Genomic DNA, 6,374 nt, shown 5'->3' on the forward strand with positions numbered 1-6,374 from the left:
CACAAAGAGGAAGAGACACGGAAAGAGAAAGAGAAAACATTTTAAAAAATTTGAACAAACACCTGCTCGAGTAGACACAAAAACATTTAATTTGAAATTCAAATCCGGTTAAAAAGCAAAAGCGATTTGGTGTATCACGCGTACACGTACATGTACACACGCCCTCGCCCTAACCCGGCTCGGCTTGACGCGCATGTTGAAAAGCACCCCTAACCCCCCTTACATGCATGGAATATCTATAGTGCTCTCCTCCTATGGGTCCCTACCCATAGAGAGAGCAAAACTATAGATATACTCTACTTCCACTCCTTTCCTAAGCAATGTGGGACAATGAGTCTTCCCATGCACTTAAGAGTGGGAAGAGGAAAAGACAAAAACAAGAGAGGGAGGAGAGAGAGTATTGAAATTTTGAATCTCCCTCCGAAAATCCCCTCCAAGATTCAAAATGAACAATCTGAGCATCACAGTGAAAAAAGTATTCATGATGATGTCTTGTGGACTTCAATCAACACTTAGGTATGATAGGCTATGTCATAGAGTACGGGTGGAGTCAGACTCCTTCAACCTTTCCTCTTTGTTGCAACTAACTAACTGGCCAACCAATTCAACTCACAAGTTCTTTAGTTGTTCTTTTGTTTTGGAACATTTCAGCCTTGTTCCCCTCTTGGAATCACGAGTGCTTTAGAGAGTCAGCCCTAGATCTCTCTTAGAAGCGGCCACACTTAACACTCACTTAGGTCAGTTATTAGCATGCACTGCACACACTATTCTTAATTGATTAAGAGCTTCATGCTCAACCTCCTCAAACTACAGTGAGCACTATCTTACCTCGGCATTTGAAATGGGACACAAATGATAATGCTTTCCTAAGTCATCTAGTGACTCGTTTTACCCATTCAACCTAATTCCAGTGATCTCCTTTCACATAGGTTGGGTGTCCATCACTAATGACTTTGTAACAGGCTTCAACCCTGATGCAGCGCGACCCGGACACTCCTAGCTGGCGACGGATGGTACCTGAGAAGAGGAAGGTGAAGGATTCCCGGAGAGCTCGCCCGGTGGGAATACTCCGATGCTTAAGTTAGAACTCTGAAAGAGCTGTAAGAAATGCAAAGAGAGCTAAGAGTGCAGATAGCGCTAGATCAGTTCAATTACCCTCACCCCTTGGAAACCGGGGCCTTTAAATACAAATGTTCTTGTCAAATCGGGCGTAACCACCACTGGCCCTCTGTCGCAGCCATTATTTGCTAGGGCCGCGCAGGTAACCGTTGCAGAATACTTCCCAATCAAATGAGAGACACAACCCGGAAAGGACAGGCACACCGCCTCCTGTCGAGAGACGTGGATGCAGTTCGCTGGGCTGGCAGGGACTACGTCGTCAGTCAGGAGACGTGGTGCATTCTGACGGGTACGAACTTGTCAGATAAGAAGCTTCCTGAAAATGTCGCGTCGCTCAATAGCGAACTGCCTTTGTAGCGAGCTATCCCATAGCGAGCTGCCTTATAGCGAGCTCCTGGAGATATTCCGAGGTGACTCTGCCTGAGGTTGCCTTTGAGGCGGCCCCCTTGCCTAAGTATTGGAGCGAGCTGATTATCCCAGCTCGTGAGCTGGGATAGACTTAGCTTGGAGTGTTCCCTTTCAGCATACTGGGATCCTTGAGCTCGCGCTATAGCGAGCTTGTTCCGTGGCGAGTTGACCTGCGAGGACTTTAACAAGTTCGTTACTCAGTTGTAGCCATGCTGTCATGCTGAGCTGTTACTTATGTTGAGTCATGTCCACGTGTCGCCTTCTTAGGAGGTCGGGTCAAATCACCCTCCATCAAACCCCATTCTTACTGATGCCTCATAAACCACTTTAGAAGTCTCTGGTTTGGTTAATGAATCTGCAAGATTCTTTTCAAACCTTACAAAGTCCAAAGCAATTGTACCTTCATCATAGTATTGTTTTACCAGGTTATGCCTTAAGCGAATGTGCCTTCTTTTACCATTGTACGTCTAGTTCTTAGCTCTGGCTATTGCTACTTGGCTATCACAATGGAGAGATATGGATGGAATCAGCCGTAACCAAAGTAGTATATTTGCCAGTAAGTTCCTTGTCCACTCTGCCTTGGACCCTGCCGATTCTAGTACAATAAACTCGGCCTCCATTGTTGAACTTGTATTACATGACTGCTTTACCAATTTCCACGATACTGTTCATCCACCTAGAGTAAACACATATCCACTGGTGAAAGTACTATACTTTAAATTTGAAATCCAATTTGCATCAGTAAAGCCTTCTAAAATGGGAGGAAAACCTGAGTAGTGTAAACCAAAATTTACAGTTCTTTTTTAATATTTTAATAATTTTACTAGAGCTTCCTAATGTTCATTTTCGAGATTATGAGTATGTTGACTTAATTTTCCCATAACTATAGCTATGTTTGGTCTTATGCAATTCATTAAGTAAGATATAGATCCAATTATACTTGCATACTATTTTTGTGAAATAGGTTCTCTTACATGTTTTCTTAAGTGAATACTATAGTCAATAGGTGTTTTAACCGGATTACAATCATAGTGTCTAAATTTCCTAAGAATACTTTCTACATAGTGTGATTGGGAGAGAATAAAATTTTCTTGTTGTTTATGAATTTTATTCCCCAAGATTACATCAGCCTCACCCAAGTCTTTGGTATCAAATTTGGACATTAGAAATTGTTTTGTTTCTTTTACTACCTCTAGACTTGTTCTCATTATTAGCATATTATCAACATATAAACAAATCATGACTCCTTTATCATTTTCAAAGTTGCCATAGATGTATCTATTAGAATCATTTTTGTAGTATCCATTAGTTAGTAACACATTATCAAATTTTTCATGCCATTGTTTGGAAGCTTATTTTAAGCTACACAGAGACTTAATTAGTTTACATACTTTATTTTCTTGTCCTGGCAATATGAAGCCTTCAGGTTGCTTAATATATATTTCTTCTTCTAATTCCCTATTTAAGAAAGTTGTTTTCACATCCATTTGATGAAATACTAGTTTGTAAATGGATGCTATAGCAAACAAAACTATAATTGTAGTTAACCTCGCAACCGGGGAGTAGGTGCCAAAGAAGCCTACATCTTTCTTTTCTCTAAACCTTTTAGCAACTAATCTAGTTTTGAATTTATCTATTGTACCATATGGTTATAATTTTTTCTTAAAAATCCATTTACATCTAGTGCCTTAGTTCTAGTTGGGAGATCTACAAGTTCCCAAGTGTGATTAGTGACTAAAGAATCTATCTCACTCTTTATGGTTTTTTTCCAAAATACTGCTTTAGGTGAAGTTACGACTTCTTGATAAGTTATTGGGTCCTTGTTCACTAGAAATGTGAACATTCCGTCACCCAAGTTTGTTTATTTCCTTTGTCTTTTACTTCTCCTTAGGTCTAGTTCTTGATTCCTAGAATCGGATTTGTCTTGACTAAGAGAAGTACTGATTCCTTGAGCACTTAAATGTTCTTGGTTTCTGTTTTGGATTTGGGAAGATTCCCCATTTATTGTTTCTTTTCTCCAAGGAAAGATATGTTGAAAGAACCCTGCATCTCAGAACTCTATTATTGTGTTGTTTTCTACAACATTATCAATTGTTTTAATCACAAGGAACCGATAAGCTGCATTATTTTGTGCATATCCATTGAACACACAGTCACAAGTTTTCAGTCCTAATTTCTTTCTTTTAGGTTCAGGTATTCCAACCTTTTCTAGGCAGCCCCAAACTTTTAGGTAGTTCAAACTAGGTTTTCTATTATGCCAAAGTTCAAAAATTATTTGTTCTTTCTTATTCGGTGGTATTCTATTATATAAGTGACAAGACGTTAGGATTTATTCCCCCCACAAATTCAGATGTGCACCTGAACTAATTAGCAATCCATTCATCATTTCTTTTAGTGTTCTGTTAAGTCTTTCTGCAACTCCATTAGATTCAGGTTGATAGGGAGCTATGGTTTCAAGTATGATTCTATTTTATTCAAAGAATTTCTAATGGTTTGTCCATCATATTCAGTCCCTCTATCTGTTCTAACTCTTTTAATTTTCTTTCTTAACTAGTTTTTTATTTCAATTTTGTAGTTTACAAAAGTTTGATCAACCTCATCTTTTGATCTAAGTAGAACTACTTTTGCATCATCTGTAAATGTTATGTACTATCTTTTTCCTCCTCTAGCTTGATGACAGTTAATATTAGAAATATTCAGTAACAATCCTCTAGCATTATATCATTTTCCAATAAAAACATTATTTTTAATTAACACACCCTTGTCTTCTTCAAAAGTGAACTTCAGTCCTACTTTGTTGAGGAGTGCTCCCGATACTAAGTTTCATCGGATCTCTGGCACATGTAGCACATCATTTAGCATTAGAATTTTCCCTGAAGTCATTTTCAAGAGCACCTTTCCTTTGCTGATGACTTTCGAAGTTTGTGAGTTTTCCATGAAGACTTTATCTCCCTTAGACTGTGTTTTATACTCATAGATGGAGCTACTGTCCCCACATACGTGCTTGGTAGCACCAGTGTCCAGTACCCGCTCCTTCGACTTGTCAACTAAGTTTGCCTCAGTTACCATGGCTGCGATTACATCCTGAATTAAATTGACCTTTGGTTTCTTAGAGTCCTTCTTTCGGTACTGACAATCCTTGTAATGTCTGGGTTTGCCACATACATAGCAATTTTCTTTCTTTTGTTGCTTCTTGAATTTTTGATCATTTTTCACATTTAGATTCCTTTTGAATTTTGTAGCCTTTTCCTCAACCAGATTGGTTTTGGAAAACTGATCCTCATCATTCTTTCTGTTTTTTTCTTCTATCTTAATTCGGACCACTACTTGGTCCAAAGTAGTGTCATTCCTCTTATGCTTCATACTAGTCTTGAAATCATTCCATGTAGAGGTGTAAATCCCGCGGCTCGGCACAATTTTGGACCGGCTCGACACGGTACGACACGACAGTCCATGGGTCATGCCAAGCCTAGTATGATCGCTGCGCCATGCTGGGCCTGGGGTTTGAAGTCCAAAAGCCGACACGACATGACACAATCAAGCAGGTCGTGCTGCTATATATATATATACATAATACTTATATATTTTATATATTTATATATAATATATTATATAAATTATAATAATATAATAATATATAATATATAATAAATTAATAAAATAAACATTTTTTAAATTTTATTATACTAATTTATTTAATTATTGTATATATAAACAATTGTATACATCAAAATTCATATAAAATTAAAATTTTAAGTTTTCTTCAATTTTTTTAAATAAATAGGAAAAAATAGCTTTGGCTCGGTCCATGGCTCGACTTGGGCCAAGGCTTGGCCCACGGGCTAGCCTGGCCTGCGGGAAGGGCAACACAACCCGTGACAGCCCGCACTTTGCGTGGGCCGTGCCGATCCACTTTACACCTCCGATTCCATGTATGTGGTAGTTTCTCTATGAGAGAACCAGTAATGAATTCATCTAGCAGTATCATGCCTTCTTTTGCTAGTTCCCCCATAAGAACTTGAAATTCAATTATTTGGGCAGACACGTCCATGTCTTCTTTTATGGTGAAGTGCAGGAAGTTGGCAATTACATATTTCTTATTTCCAGCATTTTCTAGAGCACACTTATTGGCCAAAGCATTCCAAATTTCATAGGCATAATTGTAGGAAGAGTAGACATTATACAGTTCATTAGACAAGCAGTTGAGGATATGGTTGATGTAGAGGTGGTCGGCTGTTTTCTAGTGTTCTGCAACAACAGAACGGGCTAGTTCCTCCATGTTTAATGGGTTCGGTTCAGTCAAACCAAAGGTTACCCCTTACTGCTCTAAGGGCGTTGTCTCCAAAGCCCCCTCCCAATTAGACACGTGTCATCCCATTTTTACAGGAAATAGAATTTCAATTCAATTGCCCATTTTCCCATTTTTATAGGAAATAGAATTCAAATTCAACTACCCACGTTTTTAGGAAATAGTAATTCAATTCCTTCATGGGTAAGCACACGTTGCTTACTTTTAGGAAAACAAAAAATGTTAGCACGTTGCTTTCTCTTTGAATCAATAATTACCTTAATTCAATTAATTTAATTGAATTAATTAATTCATTTACATAAGTAACTCCTTTTCCTTACCTTTTCCTTCGTAACAAACATAGCCTAAAAAAAGGACGAGGAAAAGAAAATAAGGAAAGTTATAGTTAAAGTCAAAACACGAACTCAAGTCTGTCAAGATCCTCCCGCCAAAAAGGCAAAACACCGAGTCAGCCGTCTCCGGTTCGAACGGTGCGGACAGTGGGCCAAGACCACGTCATTCCAATACGTGGGCCCTTAGTTTACGAAGCTGACGTTGT

The sequence above is a fragment of the Nelumbo nucifera genome, chromosome 1 (assembly GCF_055504915.1).
Source record: "Nelumbo nucifera cultivar China Antique chromosome 1, China Antique-T2T, whole genome shotgun sequence".
Lineage (NCBI taxonomy): Eukaryota > Viridiplantae > Streptophyta > Magnoliopsida > Proteales > Nelumbonaceae > Nelumbo > Nelumbo nucifera.